This window comes from Leucopleurus acutus (assembly GCF_964270905.1).
Source record: "Leucopleurus acutus genome assembly, chromosome: 6".
NCBI lineage: Eukaryota > Metazoa > Chordata > Mammalia > Artiodactyla > Delphinidae > Leucopleurus > Leucopleurus acutus.
The window spans coordinates 111,050,415-111,069,045 of record NC_139149.1 but is presented as its reverse complement, the minus strand read 5'-3'; the positions used below and the strand labels follow the sequence as shown (position 1 = coordinate 111,069,045).

Sequence of the window (18,631 nt, the reverse complement as noted above, 5' to 3'; positions counted from 1 at the left end):
CTCTCTGTATTATTCCTTACAACTGCATGTGATTCTACCAAGTAAAGTTTAAAAAGGAAAAAAGTTAAAAGATAGCCACAGAAAATAACTTATGGATAATGACAAAGCACTAGAGGCACTCCCAGAACAGGAAAAGGCTGCCAGCTATAACAGTTAAATTATTTACCATTCATTCAATATTGTTCTAAAGAAGCTAGTTGTTGCTATATAACAAAAAAGGTAATATACATATTAGAAAAGAGACAAAATGATCAATTATAAATGAAATTACTGTCTACCTAGAAAATCCAATACAATCAAGTGATAAAGCATTACAATATGACTTCAGTAGTGTCCAAATACAACACAGATGGTTGTATCCGGAACCAACTTACGATGGTTCAACTTAGGATTTTTCAACTTTACGATGGTGTGAAAACGATATACATTCAGTAGAAACTGTACTTCAATTTTTGAATTTTGATCTTTTGTCAGGCTAGCAATATGTGGTAGATACTGTCTTGTGATGCTGAATAGTGGCAGTGAGCCACAGTTCCCAGTCAGCCACACCCTTACAAGCGTGAACAACTGATACACTTACAACCATTCTAGACCCAGACAACCCTTCTGTTCTTCACTTTCAGTACAGTATTCAATAAATTACATGAGCTATTCAACATTTTACCATAGAACAGACCTTGTGTTAGATGATTTTGCCCCACTGCGGGGTAATGTAAGTGTTCTGAACACATTTAAGGTAGGCTATGCTATGATGTTCAGTAGGTTAGGTGTATTAAACACGTTTTCAACTTGGCTGAAGAGTTTACTGAGAAGTCACCCCATCAAGGAAGATCTGTATATAAAGTTAATAGCCTTTTTATTATATTCCACTAATAATCAGTTAGAAAACTTTGTATAAAAAAGAATTTTGTTTTTAAATTCTTTACATAAGTCATTTGCAATTATTTTTTAATATTTAAAAAATTTTTCCCAGGAATATAGTGACTATATGTCTCTAATAAGTTTCTCCAAAACAACATATTCTCCAGTTCCCCCCCATTAAATACCATATTTAATCTTCTCTGATTTGCTGTTTCTCAGTATCTAGTCTACCTTTCACTTTAGAAGCCAAACTTGATTCAAAAATATTTTCCAATCCCCCAAGACCTTAAATACTTTGAACAAGCCTAAGCCAGCTGTAAAGGATGAGGATCTAAGGTTTCTTCCAGCTCTGAATCTCCATCTTGTCAGGAGCTAGAATCCCTTTAATCAGCTCTAGGAGACTAAATGGGCATTCTTCTGCAGACCTCAGGAGCATCTCTCATCTTCATGAGGTTTCTCTTGGAACATGAATTCCAAGTTCGCAGTCAGTGAAGCTCATTCTAGAGCAAAACCACATTTACTCCATTCATTCTAGTCAAGGCCTCTCACATTAGCCCCCATTTCAAACTAGAGCTGCTTCTAAACCACTATCAGCCCAATCCATTTCCTCCATGTGGATCTGCTGTGCAGTGCATCCTACATAAAAGCCAAGACAGTTTCTCACTCCTTATGCAGAAATACTTCTGCTAAGTTCCAGGTCTCCCAGGATAACAAGAAATATCCTCAGTTAAGAAGCAAAGATACAAAAAAATAAATTATTTTCATAGTTCTTGAAGAGCACGGAACCTATTATACCAGAGTAGGAAAGAATGGCATACACTTTTAAGAAAAGGAAGAATTTCTTTTACCTATATTTTTAATATAAATTAAACTCTCTTGTTATCATTCCAGGGACAGCAGGGGATGAAATTCTCAAGTGAAATATGGCACTGGCCTACACCATCTTAAAAATGCCAACAGTCTAGCAATGAGCCACCTCTTTAACTGTCTTTGCCTCTCAAAGTATAACAAATGAAACCTCTATTTAGACACACCACATTCATAACAATTTTCTTTAGAAAGTAGGATTACTAAGGATTCTCACTTTAAGGCATACATTTTAGTAACGTTTGATTTTTTGTTTCTTACAAGAGTATAAATTACATTTCTCAAACAACATTATATATACGTATATATGTACACATATATTTTAACTCTATTCACTAGTAATAAAAAGCATCTATTTAGACTTATCAATTAAAAATAATTATGCTTTTTCATAAATCAAGTTGGTTCAATAGTTTAAGAGGTTTTCAATATTTACAGATAATATAATTGTCTGTCTAGAAAATCTCAAAGGTTATACTCACAAATTATTAAGAGTAATGATTTCATCAAGAATGTCAGAAAGGGCAGATTCAACATCAACAAAGAAATTATCGATAACATTCCTATATGCCCACAATAATTAATTTGAAAACATGAGAGGAAAAATATCAATTCTTAGCAATAACCAAAATCACAAAATGTCTGGGAACAAAATTAATAACACTGATATAAGACCTAATTTAAATTCAAACATCATTATTTTTAAAATTATAAAAGACCTAAACAAATAAACAAACACTGCTCTTGACAAGAAAGACTCAATATTACAAAGCTATTGGCTGCAAATTAGTCAAAAAATTCAGTGTAACCACAATTAAATTCCAATCACAACTTTTTTATAGAAACTAAGAAGCTCATCTTAAAAATCAAATAGAAAAAAAATGGGCAAAGGCTGTGAACAGACAATTTTCCAAAGAAGATATATTAATGGCCAAGAAGTTCATGAAAAAGATGCCCAACGTCATTAGCCATCAAGGAAATGCAAATCAAAACCATGAAGGGACTTCCCTGGTGGTCCAGTGGTTAAGACTCCACGCTCCCACCGCAGGGGGCCCGGGTTACATCCCTGGTCAGGGAACTAGATCCCGTATGCCACAACTAAAAGATCCCACACGCAGCAAAGAAGTCCTGTGTGCCGTGACTAAGACTGTGCGCAACCAAATAAATATTTTAAAAAAAGAAAACACACACAATGAGGTTCCATTTACACTCAAAAGGATGTCTACACCAAAACAAAACCCAGAAAATAACAAGTATCGGCAAGGATGTAGAGAAACTGGAACCCTCATATGTAGCTGATAGAAATGTAAAATGGTTCAACCACTGTGGAAAAGAGCCTGGCAATTCCTCAAAAAGTTAAACATAGAATTACCACATGACCCAGCAATTCCCCTTCTGGGTATATACCCAGAAGAGTTGAAAATAGTTACTCAAATAAATAAATGTACACACATGTTCAAAGCAGCACTATTCACAACAGCCAAAAGGTGGAAACAACTCAAATGCCCATCAACAGATTAATGGATAAACAAATTGCGGCATATACATATAATAGAATATTATTCAGCCACAAAAAGAAGTAATACATGCTACAATATGGATGAACCTCAAAAACATTATGCTAAGTGAAAGAAGCCAGACAGACACAAGGTCATGTACGATTCCATGTACTATATATGTAATATCCAGAGTAGGTTAAATCCATAGGAACAGAACACAGATTGGTGACTCCCAGAAAACAGGGAAAGGGAAGAATAGGAAGCAACTACTTAATGGGTACAGGGTTTTCTTTTGGGGTGATGAAAATGTTTTGGAACTAGACAGAGGTGATGGTTGTACAATACTGTGAATGCAAGAAATGCCACTGTATCCCTTTAAAATGGTTAATTTTATGTTATGTGAATTTCACACCAATAAAAAATAATTTCAAAAATCAAATGGAAGAAAAAAATGTACACAATGGATGAAAAATATTTGCAAAGGAAGAGTAACAAGAAAAGATTTACTCTCTCAGATTTGAAGACATACTATGAAGTAATGGTAATTAAAACAGTATGATATTATTATAGTTGAAATAGGCAAAAACATCATAGAAGAAAACTGAGTCTAAAAATGGACCCTTAGGAAATTCTAAAAAAGGTATTTCAAATTAGTGGGAGAAAGACCACTCAAATGATAATAGGACAACTGGCTATCTGCTTAGAGAAAAGCAAAGTTAGATCCTTAATACTATACATAAAAAATAGACTACAGTTGGCTTGAAGTGCTAAATGTTGGAAGTAAAATTATAAACATATTAAAAGAAAATATAGGAGAAAACTGCTCAAAATCTAGGGGTAAAAAAAGGCTTCTTAGTTAAGACATAAAACACAGAAACCATAAAGAGACTCAAATTTTAAAAATTAAAAGCTTCTGTAAACCAAAAGAAACCATAAAGACAAAGCACCAGACTAGTAGAAAATATCTGCAACATTTAAGACTTCTAAGATTTATATACAGAATATGTAAAGAGCTACAAATCAATATGAAAGAAGCAACCCAACTAAAACAAAACAAAACAAACAATAATAACAACAACAAAAAAAAAACAGGCAAAAGATAAGAACAGTCACAAAAAGAAATATTCAAATGTAATTGGTCTGTGTTTGGCCCAGGCATGGGTATTCTTAAATCTCGTCAGGTGATTCTTCTCTGCAGTCAGGGTAAAGAACCACCAAGCCACCTAGTTGGAGAATGGGGCGTGTCCAGGCTGCCCAAGGTGAAGTATAAGGGGAAAGGCAGGAAAAATAAACCACCACCTTAAAGGGCTCCTGCCCACTCACAAAGGAAGGCCCTGAGAGTACATTAAATGCCTAAAGGAGAATGGTTTATTTTTATCCAGTCAGAGAGCATTACCATTTTTATTTCTACAAGGTAGAAACATATGAATCACATTCTTTATAAAACTAACGAGGAAAATTATTAAATAAATTTACACTAAGTGAAAGCAGCCCAGGATTAAATACTTGCAAAAATATGACCAAAGCAGACACATATAATGTTACAGAGAGAAGCAAATCACTGAAAAATATCTGCATTGTGATTTCGTTTTATAAATTTCAAAAACATGCAAAATTAAACAACAGTTTAAGGATACAAACTATACGGTTCAAGTACGAAGAAAATACAAAATTCAGGTTACCTCTGAAATGGGAAGGAAGAGGTGGGATAAGGAACAGGAACATAGAGATCTTCAATTTTTTTCTTAAACCGGTGGTTAGGTACATGGGTATTCACTGTCCTAGTGTTCTGTATACCTTACACATATTTTACATACATTACTTTGTAACTTCTCAGTATTTAATAAAAAACTACCATTTAAAAACAAACAAGACCATACAAAAATGCATGTAAATACATATATAGTCTTTTAATTCTAGATTCAGTATTTGCCACTGAAAATCTGCTTGATTCTATAGTGTCCTAACTAGTCACCTGCTAGGAGTTAGCAAATGCTTGATTTTCATCTTTTCTTCTGAAGTTGCATTAACAAGGAATTTCATGGGGGTAGGGAGGGTTTACAGCAAAAGGCATGTGCTCTTTGATTAAACCCACTGAGAACCACGAGCAATCACTTCAGGGAGCTCCAGCAAAGAGGGCACTTCTCGAACTAAAGAGTAAAAAGGTTTGCAGAAGATAATTAAAAGCATTACAAGAGGAATGATGTGATTTGAACAATAAGATATTTTTCCATTAATTATTTTTTACCCAACTGAAATTCAATGAAACCCTGGATGAATCCTCAGCTCTCAATTCCTCTGAGATACAAAGATCAGAGTGAGTCCAGTTGAGCACTTGAAGTGTCAGGGCCAATTCTGCATGTGGTGGGCAGCTGTGAGTTCAAGGACAGTGCCACATGTACTCCTCCCTACCAGCCAGAAGTAAAAAAGTTCCAGAGAAACAGGCCTGGGCTCTGCCCACAACACTATCATCTGAGCATTCCTTTCATTAGAACAATACAAGATTACACAATGACCCTTAAGTTGAAGCAGGATTCTGGATGCCTGAGAAAGTGGGATACTCTTAGGGTATGGTAAGCTGACTGCTGAGACAATCAATAAATGAATTAGCATAAAGTATGCTGACTTCTTTGGAAGGAATTTTATGAACACAAGATTTAAGACTTCTTATACAATAAACAATGCAATCACAAGTACTAATAAAGAAGAACTAAGGGTGCTATAGTAAGAAAAGCTATAAATGAATTATGTGCAAGACTGTACTAAGGAATGTAGGGAAATTTTAAAAGACTCCATCTCTGTGTCAGAGGCATGCAGCAGTTGAAAAGATAAGATATATTAAAAAACTTGTGATAAAGTCAGACATCAAAAACACTCCACAATTCAGTCTAATCTAACCTCCCTAGTCGTCTGCTTTCCATAGTCACACCCAATTCAGCTAAACACATGCCTCACTCTTCCAAATCTCACATACTGCAATACACTCTTCTCTCCGCAAATGCTTCGCCCTCCTTAGAGTATCATGCAAAATCTCACTTGTCCTTCAAGGCTCATCCCTAATGCTTCCTGCATCCTTGGAAGTCTTTTATAACCTACACACTCCCTTGTGATCTTTCATAATCCTTCTCTATTATGGTGCCATCCCTACTCTTACTTCTGTTTTAGTTAAACACTTGTCTTATCTCTCCTACTGAAGCAGGAGTAATGGAAAGAGCAGACATTGTGAAAAACCTAGATTTTAATCTGAACATTAACTGTCTGATATTGAGCAAACCAAACTACCTAGCTTTCTTAAGCCTATATCCAAATATACAAAATAGGGAAATTATTATGTATCTTGCATTACTTCATTAATAAATAGAGGGTATGTGGGTACTGTGTGTGTGAGAGAAAGAGAGGGGCAGAGACAAAGAGAAAGAAAGAGAGAATGTAGAAATATATAGGAATAATGAAAAAGTACAGGAAAGTAGTAGTTATTAGAATTGTATGTTTAAAAAGTTAGAGGAAAAACTGAACAGGTTAAGAAACAGTGAAGATATAAAAAGGATCCAAATCAAACTTCTAGAAATAAAAATGATGATGCCTGAGATGAAAACTACACTGGATGGGATTAACAGCAGATTAGACACTGTTGAGGAAAAAATTAGTAAACTTGAAGATAAAGCAATAGGAATTATCCAAAATGAAAAATAGGAAAAAAAGACAGAAAAAAATGAACAGAGGGCATCAGTGAGCTGTGGGACTTTAAGCAACCTAATATATGTATAACTGAAATCAGCAGGGCAGAGGAAGGGGACTGAGAAAAGTAAAGAAAGAAAAAATATTTGAAGAAGTAACAACTGAAAATTTTCCAAATTTGATGAAAACTATAAAACTACAGTTTAAGAAGTTCAGTGATTCACAAGAAACATAAAGCTATACCAAGGCAAATCATAATCAATTTGGTTAAAACCAGTCTAAAGGGAAATGTTAAAAGCAGCAGAGAAAAAAAAAAGACACATTAAGTACAAGAAACAGAAATAAAGAGGTCAGATTTCTTGTCAGAAACAAGCAAGGTAGAAGACAGTGAATCAAAATCCTTATAACACTGATTAAAAATAAAAAATGTTAATCTAGAATTCTTTATGCAGCAAATATATCTTTCAAACACAAAGGCAAAATACAAACTTTTTCAGACATGTGAAAACTGAAATAATCATCACTAGCAAACCTGCATGGCCAGAAACACTAAAGTCCTCAAAGCAGAAAGAATATGATAAAAAAGATGCAAACCTGGATCTACACAAAAGAATGAAGAGCTCTAGAAAAAGTAACTTACGGGTAAATATAAAGATTTTATTCTTAAAATTTTTTTTTTTTTTTTTTTTTTTTTTGCGATACGCGGGCCTCTCACCAATGTGGCCTCCCCTGTTGCAGAGCACAGGCTCCGGACACGCAGGCCCAGCGTCCATGGCTCACGGGCCCAGCCGCTCCGCGGCATGTAGGATCTTCCCGGACTGGGGCACGAACCCACGTCCCCTGCATCGGCAGGCGGACTCTCAACCACTGCGCCACCAGGGAAGCCCTATTCTTAAAATTTAAGTCTCTTTAAAAGACAATTGATTACTTATAAATAATAATAACAGTGTATACTGGAATTGATCATATATGTGGAAGTAAAAAAATGATGAGCACAAAGGCCAGGAGGGAAAATTAAAAGATACTGCTAAAAGATTCTCAAAAACAAATAAAAAAAACAAAACAAAACAAAACAAAAAAAGGACTTCCCTGGTGGCACAGTGGTTAAGAATCTGCCTGCCAATGCAGGGGACACGAGTTCAATCCCTGGTCTGGGAAGATCCCACATGCCACAGAGCAACTAAGCTCATGCACCACAACTACTGAGCCTGCGCTCCACAGCCTGTGCACCACAACTATGGAAGCCTGCGCGCCCTAGAGCCTGTGCTCAGCAACAAGAGAAGCCACAGCAATGAGAAGCCCGCACACAGCAACAAAGAGTAGCCCCCGCTCACCGCAACTAGGGAAAGCCCACATGCAGCAACGTAGACCCAACGCAGACACACACACACACAAAGTTTTTATATGTGAAGTGGTATGATATCCTTGAAAGTAGACTGTGATAAGTTTAACGTGTATATATAAACCCTAAAGTAACCACTAAATAAATAAATAGTTATCATTAATAAGCCAACAAGGGAGATGGACAATTTTAGAAAAAACAAAATTAATCCGAAAGAAGTGAAACAAAGAATAGATGGGACAAAAAAGAAAAATAACAAGATGAAAGATCAAACTTAACCATATCAATAATCACATTAAATGTAAATGGTCTAAGTACACCAATTAAAAGACTGTCAGGGGGGATTCCCTGGTGGTCCAGTGGATAGGACTCCACGCTTACACTGCAGGGGGCATGGGTTTGATCCCTGGTCGGGGAACTAAGATCCCACAAGCCATGCAGTATGGCCAAAAAGAAAAAGATTGTCAGACTAGTTAAAAAGCAACACTCAACAATATGCTGCCTACAGAAACACTTCAAATATAAGACACAAATAAGTTAAAAGTAAACGTATGGAAAAGATATACCATGCTAACACTAACAAAAGGAAAGCCGGAATGGCTTCATTAATATCAGTCAATGTAGGTTTCAGAGCACAGAACATTACTGTGGCTAAAGATCATTTCATAACATTAAAGGGGTTAATTCATCAAGAGCAAATAACAATTCTAAATGTGTATGTACTTAATACATTTAAGGAAGAAATACCAACTCTATACAAACTATTCCGGAAAATTAAAGGAAAGGAAATACTTCCCAATTCATTGAAGGTTGCCAGCACTACTCTGATACCAAAAACAAAAACAAAGATATTACAAGAAAAATCATCCCAAACCAGTATCTGTCATAATCACAGATGGAAAATTTTTAATAAATTTCAAGAAATAAATTCCAATAAAGACACAGACCTACTAGAGAATGGACTTGAGGATATGGGGAGGGGGAAGGGTAAACTGTGACAAAGCGAGAGACAGGCATGGACATATATACACTACCAAACGTAAGGTAGATAGCTAGTGGGAAGCAGCTGCATAGCACAGGGAGATCAGCTCGGTGCTTTGTGACCGCCTGGAGGGGTGGGATAGGGAGGGTGGGAGGGAGACGCAAGAGGGAAGAGATATGGGAACATATGTGTATGTATAACTGATTCACTTTGTTATAAAGCAGAAACTAGCACACCATTGTAAAGCAATTATACTCCAATAAAGATGTAAAAAAAAAGAGAGAACACTTAAAAAAATAAAAAAATTTAAAAAAAAGAAAGAAATTCCAATGACATATAAAAATAATAACACATCAGGACCAAGTAGGGTTTATCTAGAGAATGCAAGGTTAGTTCTAATATTTGAAAGTCAATGTAATTGACTATATTAAACCATTTCCAGTAGACTCGGAAAAAGCATTTGACTAAATCCAACATTTGTTTCTGATTAAAAAAAAAAAAAAACAAGCTCTCAGCAAACTAGGAATAGAAGGAAACTTCTTCACTGACAAAGAAAATATACCAAAAGCCTACAGCTATCATCACACTTAATGGTGAAAGACTAAATGCTTTCTTCCTAAGATCAGGAATAAGACAAATATGTCTACTTCCACCACTTCTATTTAACATTGTACTGGGAACTGAAGCCAGTACAATAAGAAAAAATAAAAAGTTAAAGATTAAAAAGTAAGAAGTAGGGACTTCCCTGGTGGTGCAGGGGTTAAGAATCCGCCTGCCAATGCAGGGGACACGGGTTCGATCCCTGGACTGGGAAGATCCCACATGCCGCAGAGCAACTAAGCCCATGCACCACATCTACTGAGCCTGTGCTCTAGAGCCCTCTAGCCACAACTACTGAGCCCATGTGCCACAACTACTAAAGTCCACATGCCTAGAGCCCACGCTCCGCAACAAGAGAAGCCACAGAACAAAGAGGAGCCCCCGCTCACCGCAACTAGAGAAAGCCCGCACACAGCAATGAAGACCCAACACAGCCAAAAATAAATAAATATATTTAAAAAATGGAAGAAGTAAAATTGTATTCACAGATGACATAATCGTTATGTAGCAAATCCAATGAAATCTATTTAAAAAGCTGCTAGAAGAAATAAGCATAGCCAGGTTAACAAAGAGCCAATGTACAAAAATCAATCATATTTCTATATACTAGCAACAGTCAAAGATATAAAATTTTAAAAACCATCATTTCAATAGCATCAAAAATATAAAATACATAGGGCTAACTGTGACAAAAGATGTACAAGATATGTGCAGTGAACACTACAAAATATTGCTGAGAGAAAGAAAAGAAAACCTAAATAAATGTTCATGGGTTGGAAGATGTTAAGATGGCATTCTCCCCAAATCATCTATAGGTTCAATAAAATTTGAATCAAATTCTCAAGCGGACTTTTTGAAAAGCTGACAAGCTGATTCTAAAATTAACACAGAAATGAAAAGGACCTCAAAGAGCCAAAGTCTGGAAAAAGAACATCAAAGTTGAAGGATTTACACTATCTGACTTCAAGTCTTTTTATAAAACTATAGGAATCAAATCAGTGTAGTACTGGCATCAATATCTACAAATAGATCAATGAAACAGAGAGTCCAGAAATAGAACCAAAAATATGTATAGATTTTCAACCTAGGTATAACCTAGGCACAAGGGAATTAAGTGAAGGAATACAGTCTTTTCAACAAATGGTTCTAAAAAAACTGGATTCCGTTTATTTTTTTTTTGAATTCCATATATTTAAAAAATGAACTTTGATCCATACCTTGCACTATATATAAAAATTTACTCAAAGTGGATCATAGATTTACAAGTAAAACTTCCAGAACACAGGAGAATATCACTGTGATATTAACTTAGGCAAAGATTTTTTAGATAAAGCAAGAAAAGCACAATCCATAAAAGAAAAAATTGTAAGTTGGACATCATCAAAATTAAGAACTGCTCTTCAAAAGTCATCAAGAGAATAAAAAGAGACTAGGAGAAAATATTTGCAAATCCTATGCCTGAAAAAGGATATACATCCAGAATATACAAAGAACTTCTAAAATTCAGTGATAAGGAAACACACCCAATGAAAAATGGACAAAACATCTGAACAGACATTTCACCAAAGAAGTTATATGGATAGCAAACAAGTTCATGAAAAGATGAAGAGCATCACTTCCTTAGGGAAATACAATTTAAAATCAGGGGACTTCCCTGGCAGTCCAGTGGTTAAGACTCCACGCTTCTACTGCAGGGGGTGCAGGCTCGCTAAAATCCCTCATGCCTCATGGTGCAGCCAAAAAAAATAAAATAAATGTTAAAAATAAAATAAAATCCTAATGAGGTACCAATATACATCTATAAGAAAGTCTAAAGTTAAAAAGACCATACCAAGTGTTGGCAAGGATGAGGAGGAACTGGACCTCTTATACTTTGCTGGTGGGAATGCAAAATAGTACACCCACTTTCCAAAACTTTGACAGTTGCTTTAAAAGTTAAGCATATACCTACCATATGATCTAGCCATTCTACTTCTAGGTATTTAACCAAGAGAAATAACAGTATACATCCACACAAAGGCTCGTACACAAATTTTCATAGCAACTTCATTTGTTACCAACTAAAAATTAGAAACAACCAATACACCCATCAACAGGTGAATGTATTAATAAACTTCGGTACGTCCATTCAAAGGAATATTACTCAGCATTAAAGAGGAATCAACTACTGATACATTAAAAAAAAGGATAAATATCAAAATAATTATGCTGAGTAAAAGAAGCATAACTATATACTATATGATTCCAGTTATATAAAATTCCAGGAAATTCTACGAAATAAAATTAATATATAATTACAGAAAGATCAGTGGTTGTCTGGCATGGGGGTCAAGGAGCCAGGGATGTAATGAAAGCTTTGAGGGTGATGGATATGTTCACTATCTTGTTTGTGATAATAGTCTCGAGTATATACATATATCAAAACTTAATAAATTGTATACTTTTAATACATACAATTTATAGTAAGTTGACAACACCTCAATTATCCAGCTTTTAAAAAATATGGTCTTGGGGCTTCCCTGGTGGCAAAGTGGTTGAGAGTCCACCTGCCGATGCAGGGGACACGGGTTCGTGCCCCGGTCCAGGAAGATCCCACATGCCGCAGAGTGGCTGGGCCCGTGAGCCATGGCCGCTGAGCCTGAGCGTGCGGTGTCTGTGCTCCGCAACAGGGGAGGCCACAACAGTGAGAGGCCCGCGTACCGCAAAAAAAAGATATTTATATATGGTTTTAACCAATAACTAATAATGCTTCACAATACAAGTTGGTTCCTAATTCAATAATTAAAAGTATTCCCTATTAATAATGTATATTTTAGTCATAAAATTTATAGGGCATCCTTACTTCCAAACTATTAAGACTGATTTGAACTGGCAAAATTCAGTAAATCATAAAGAAAACAAATGTCTTATTGGAGCAAAAGATCTATGAACAATTCAAATATGTTTTCATTTAAAAAACATAAAATAACTAAAAAGAATAACAAACCATGTAAATTGTTGATTTTAAGTACAATTAAAACAAAAATAACCATGTGCTGTTATCTCCTCCCTCATATAACTGCTGCTACAGTTTCACATTCAATCCTCTAAAACTAACTAAAGCTGACCAAGACAAAGAGGGAAAGGAGCAACTATTTCCCATGTAGAGAAACGCTCTCTAAATGAGGTGAAGTTAAACAGAAATGTTTGGGGCTTCTCTCCAAATCCCTCAGCACCTAGACAATCACTACAAACCTCTTCCTCATCAAATCCTAATGGGAGATAGAAACAATCCAATTTCATTAAAGGAAGCCTCAGAGGAATCTAAAGGGCAAAGTTACTCAATTAGCATTACATAACTCCCTGCCTCCTCCTGGTTTAGGTACCCAAGCTCTCAAGTCTATCAAATACTCCCAACAATTACTGTCCTTCATTTGAAGGATTTTTTAAACCACAGGGAACAGGTAACTCCCTACTGTATCAGTCTACTTCATTACTTGCCCTTTTCCTTATGGTTCCTCTAGAACTGATGTCGATGTTCTCATACGTAGCACTCATGCTGAAATCAGAACCTGATTTAGAGAAGTAGCACAATGTGTTGTGGTGGAAGGAATATGGACTTTGGAATCAGACAGACATGGGTCCATACTTTAGTTCTAACACTTACTGCCTTATGACCTAAGTAAACTTCCTGAGCCTCTATATTCTCCCCAGTAAAAGAGTTGAATCCTCTTTCTCAATGGACAACAACTGATATTTAATGACATAATACATGTGAATTACTCAACACATAGGAGGGGTTCCATAAATGATAATCCCCTTCCTCTTAATTTTCTAATTAGAAGGCATTTTCTGAGGGCAAGGTACCTCTTCATTAGCCCTTATCTCCAGCTAATTTCATCAGACATTTTCACTGTGCTTTGTGTAACATGAAAGTCCCTTCCTACTAGTGGGAACACTATCTCTTGTCTGCCACCACTAGTGCATCCAAGAGGCAGCTATTACTGGGTTTTAAGAAAGAATCAGAAGTAGTTGGACTGCACACTCATGTCCATTAGCTGCATTATTCACAACAGATAAACGTGAAACAACCTAAGTGTCCATCAATGGATCAATGGATAAGCAAAATGTGGTATATACATACAAGCCTTAAAAAGGAAATTCTGACATATGCTACAATATGGATGAACCTTGAGAACATTATGCACAGAAAGGCAAATACTGTGTGATTCCACTTATATGAGGTAATTACAGTAGTCAAAATCACAGAGACAGAAAGCAAACTAGTAGTTGCCAGAGGCTGGGAAGAATGGTGGTTTCATGGGTATAGAGTTTCGGTTTTTGGAGATGAATGGTGGTGATGATCGCAAAACACTATGAATGTATTTAATACCACTGAACTGTACACCAAAAAATGGTTACGATGGTAAATTTTATATTATGTGTATTTTATCACAATTTTTAAAAATTGGGAAAGAAGTTTTTTTAGACTAATGGCTGACTAAACTTGACTAAATCTAGCATCAACACAAGAGTTAATCACATAATTGCAACTCTGGGGCATCAAGTTCTTTCTATGGTTCCAAATAAAATGCTATCTGAAAAGTTCTTACTGTCAAATCCTTCTACCTCCTGTTACATGACACAAACAAGCATCTTGTGCAGTTCCACCACCCTCAGTCTAATAAAGATAACAAGAATTCTGGCTGAGTTTCTCTCACGTCACCAATAATGGCACTAATAGCCGGACCGCAGAGGGATTTACAGAACTATTGCAGGCCCACACTTTGATTTGAACGTGTGCTTAGTAGTACTTGAATGAAAATGAATTCATTTCCCACAGAAACTCCCCAGATAAAACAAAAAACTTTTTGAAGGTTACACAGTAAAAGGATACTCTAAAAACTGTATCCTATAAGGCTGATCCTATAAGGCTGGTCAACATTACAGAAAATCAAAGTCTGGAATAAATGGGGAAACTGAAAATAAAAATTTACAAATCTTCCTCACACCAGAAAACACTTTGTTATACTTTTTTTGTACTTAAAATACTGAGCCACCTCAAAATAATTTCCAGTCTAATACCTAAAATCAACTCGTCTGTAAGCATTGTGAGATGAACACTATAAAATGTAGTACAAATATGACTCTTTCAAAACCATTTAGCAGTAATAAAACTCACAAATAAACATAAACCTTTGCCTCAAAATAAATCAGCTAACCTAAAAAGTTTAATGTGTTCTTTTTCATTTCTGATGGCTTCCTCATCAAAATGTGCAGGGGAACCCAAGTACATATGCCATGGGCAAATACATACAATAAAGACAGGAAAAAGTGAGAATCTCAACTCTGATGGCAAACGTGAAAGAATCATTCAACTGCAGAAGGACCAATGTAAATTTGATTAATATAATCAAGGATCTGAATCAATGAAGTTCAAAATTTTATGCAGAGTCACCTTCTAGGCAATGAAAGTCCTAAAGACAATCAATTAGTCAACTAATACTTCCTAGGCATCAAATATGCCTCAACATATTGGAATGGGGATGTGGAAATCAGTTTCTGCGCCTCAGTGGTACTTCTGGTCTAACTAACGAATAAAGCACAAAATCACAACATGTAAGCAGACTGAAGCAGTAAAGGCACCCACCCAGAAGGTGAAAGACCAGAGCTCTAGTCCCAACTCTGCCCCAACTCACTAAGATGTCTGTCCTTGGGCTAATCACTGAAACTTCTACAGGACTCTATTTTCTCGCCTAGAATAAGACAGGATAATTTCTAAGGCCTCTTCCACTCTGGATCTATTAATTCAAGTTGAAAGACAAGGGAGAGGAACTGGGCCTTAAAGAATTGGTAGGATTTGAATTGACTGATGGGAGAAGGAAGGATATTGCAGAGAAGGAGTATGAAAGTACAAATGGACGGACACACCTTGTATGATTTCACTTATATGAGATATCTAGAGTAGTCAAAATCATGAAAATAAAAAGTAGAAGGGTGGTTGCCAGGAGTTGGTGGGAAGGAGAAATAGGCCGTTGTACAGAATTTAGTTTCGCAAGATGAAAAACTCCTAGCGATGTTACACAACAATGTAAATATAGTTAACTGCACACTTAAAAAGTGGTTAAGAGGGTAAATTTTATACTATGTATTTTTTAACCACAATTAAAAAGAGTCACAGAAATTAGTCTCCTAGCAGTCATACTAATGCAAAAATATTTCAACTCGACTTCTAATGTCCAATTCTAATCCCTAAAATTCCTTTTTTCCCAATTAAAAAAAAAGTAGATGTGCGTTGCTAATGGTACATGGAGTCTCCCTCAACGGCAATAAAGCTGAAGGAGCATGTTGAGAAAACGAAGAAAGAGAAGACAATGCAAACACTAAGCAATAGTAGAAGATACAAAGCAGGCTAGTCAAACACAATCTAACTGTGTCATCCCCACCCACAATCTAGCCTAAGTCTCTAAGTAAAACTGTACAGAGGTTTCTCTTTACTCCAAAGATAAACCCTTCAACCTGCTTACAAGGCCCAGCACCCTCTGGCCCACCTCTCCAACCCCCTCTCTCACGAGATTCTTCTACACTCTTCCTGAGAGATACACAGATCTGTATCTTAAGTCCCCAGTCCTCTCCATGAACCCTGCCATCACAGGGTCTTTTTGCCCTTGCTGTTTTTTCCGACTGGATCACTCTTCCCTTCCTGTGCATCCTTCAGATCTCAGTTCAAATGTCACTTCTGTGACTTCCCTAACTCAAATACTTGTCACAGTTGCAGTTTTACATTCATGTGATTAATCTGATTGCATCCGCTGAGGACAGGGTCATGCATGAATTCACTCTCCCTAATTTCCAATGCTAAACACAGTGCCTAGTACCAAGTAAGCACTCAAATGCCTGTTGAATAAGTGAACAAATGGGCACCAAACCTGTAAGAAAGCAATAAAATATCACAGAATGTCTGCTTAAGAGTTTGTGCATCTTCACAAATGAGTCTTTGGAGGATGCCCAAAGCAATTGAGCCAAAAAGCCCTATTCAACTCTTACAGAAAAAATCAATTCAGATGCCTATATAAATTTCTCTGGCTCTTCTATGTCTCTAAGCAATTGCTGAGCACTGTAAGTACTTAATAAATACTTATTGAGCTGAAATGAAATTATACTGTTTTGAATAATGGATTTTGATATATAAACTCCTATATTTTAGTCCCATATAATGTCATTTTCGAAAACTGTTCATATGTCTCAGTTTTAGCTCTACTGTCATTGGATTAATTATAATGTAGTTATCCAACAATGTTCAAATAAGGCTTAGAGTTTCCTTAGTCCCACTTCTTCAAACTCAGTTAAGGGAGGTTTTCAGTCTCTTGTATTTTCATATAAATTTTACTTTGTCAATTTCTGGGGGAAAAAAAGCCTGCTGGGATTTTAACAGAATTGCGTTGAACCTGTTTTCAAATGTAAATCAAAGATATTAACAACACCTGCCCCTACTTCGTCAACGTAGCAAATTTCACTTGAAATTCTTCCCAAACCTACTCAGTCCCAAGGAGAGGTCGTTCTGTAGACACAAAATCCAACTTACAAAATACTAAACGCACTAAAAACTGGAAAGCTAATTCCCAGTTAAAGGATCAGTTCAAAACGCTGGATTAAATGAATCTCCACGATCAACGAAGCAAATAAAGTATACCAGTTTGTAAAGCGCCAAGCGGCAGGCAAACACCAAGTATTACAATAAAGTGGCTGCTGTTCAAGGATCCTAAGGCGCCCCATCCCTGTCAACCCCAAACATCTGTATCCGGACCCATAAGAACGCGTCCACAGGTGACCCGAACCTCGGGAAGCGTTCTCTCTACAGCAATAGGCCCTGTTTAACTCTGCTTCTCCTCCCAGGACCCCATACTAGGCTACAAGGGAGGGCCGGCGGGGCTCGGGGGCGAGGAGACGGGCCTGGGAGACCGGGTGGGCTAGGAGCGTGGGGTGGGCAGGGGCGACGCCAGGGCCGGGGAGCGATTCCAGAGGCAGAGGGCACTCGCCCGGGGCCGCCGGCGCAGGTGCCCCCCGAAGCGATACGGAGGCCTCGAAGGCCAGACCCGGGGTCGCTCCTGGGGAGGGATCGAGGTGGGGCGCGCGAGGAGGGGACGGGGAGGCCTCACCTTGTCTCCCGGGAGGCAAGCGCCGCCGCCCTCCCGCAGTTGCTAAGGAGAATGCTCTTCCGGGTCACGGTCGCAGAGTTATGGAGGCAACGGTGGCCGGGAGGGGCCAAAAGCGAGGCGCGCGGGTGAGTGCGCGGCGGAGGCGGTGGTCTGTTGTACTTGCGCTGCGGCGGCCGGAGCAGGGCAGGGCCAGGCGGAGGGCACTCCCAACTGCTATGGCCTGGCCTCGCGGAGACGACTGGCTGTAACCGATGGATGTTGCTGCCCGGTCCCCTGCTCAGGGGCCAGCCGCTGGCGGGAGCCCTCCCGCCCCTGCTCCTGAATGCCCCCAGCCCCAATCCTCAGTGCTGCGACCCGCCGGGCCGCCTCTCACCCAGCCGGCGACGCCTGCCCCCAACTTCTAGCTTATGGGTGTAGCCACGCCGGTCCTCTCCTGTGACAAGGTTTTACTCATCCTTGGAGTTTCTCCACACCTGGTTAGTGAGCACCTGCTCAGGGCTAGGTGCAGGGCTGGCCCCGGGATACTGAGGGGGGCAACCCAGGCATGGTCCTGCCCTCCGAACGGATAGGCTAGGTAGGAGGGCAGGCAGGCAGTATCCTGCATATAGTATTGGGATGCGCAAGTGAAGGAAGCTAGGGGAGCCTGCCCTGGAGGCCTACCCAG

The 18,631-nt window shown here is 37.9% G+C and overlaps 1 protein-coding gene across 6 annotated transcripts in view; it reads right to left on the bottom strand.

The window, feature by feature from the left end:
* DIS3L2 (DIS3 like 3'-5' exoribonuclease 2) overlaps nucleotides 1-18,051 on the bottom strand; it is a 374,902-nt gene extending 356,851 nt beyond the window's left edge. For all 6 annotated transcript variants that reach the window (XR_014326289.1, XR_014326290.1, XM_082841670.1 and 3 more), the window contains exon 1: nucleotides 17,968-18,051. The gene's annotated coding sequence lies outside the window, so the exon portion shown is untranslated. The remainder of the gene's footprint in view (nucleotides 1-17,967) is intronic.
* Between the last annotated feature and the right edge of the window lie 580 nt (nucleotides 18,052-18,631).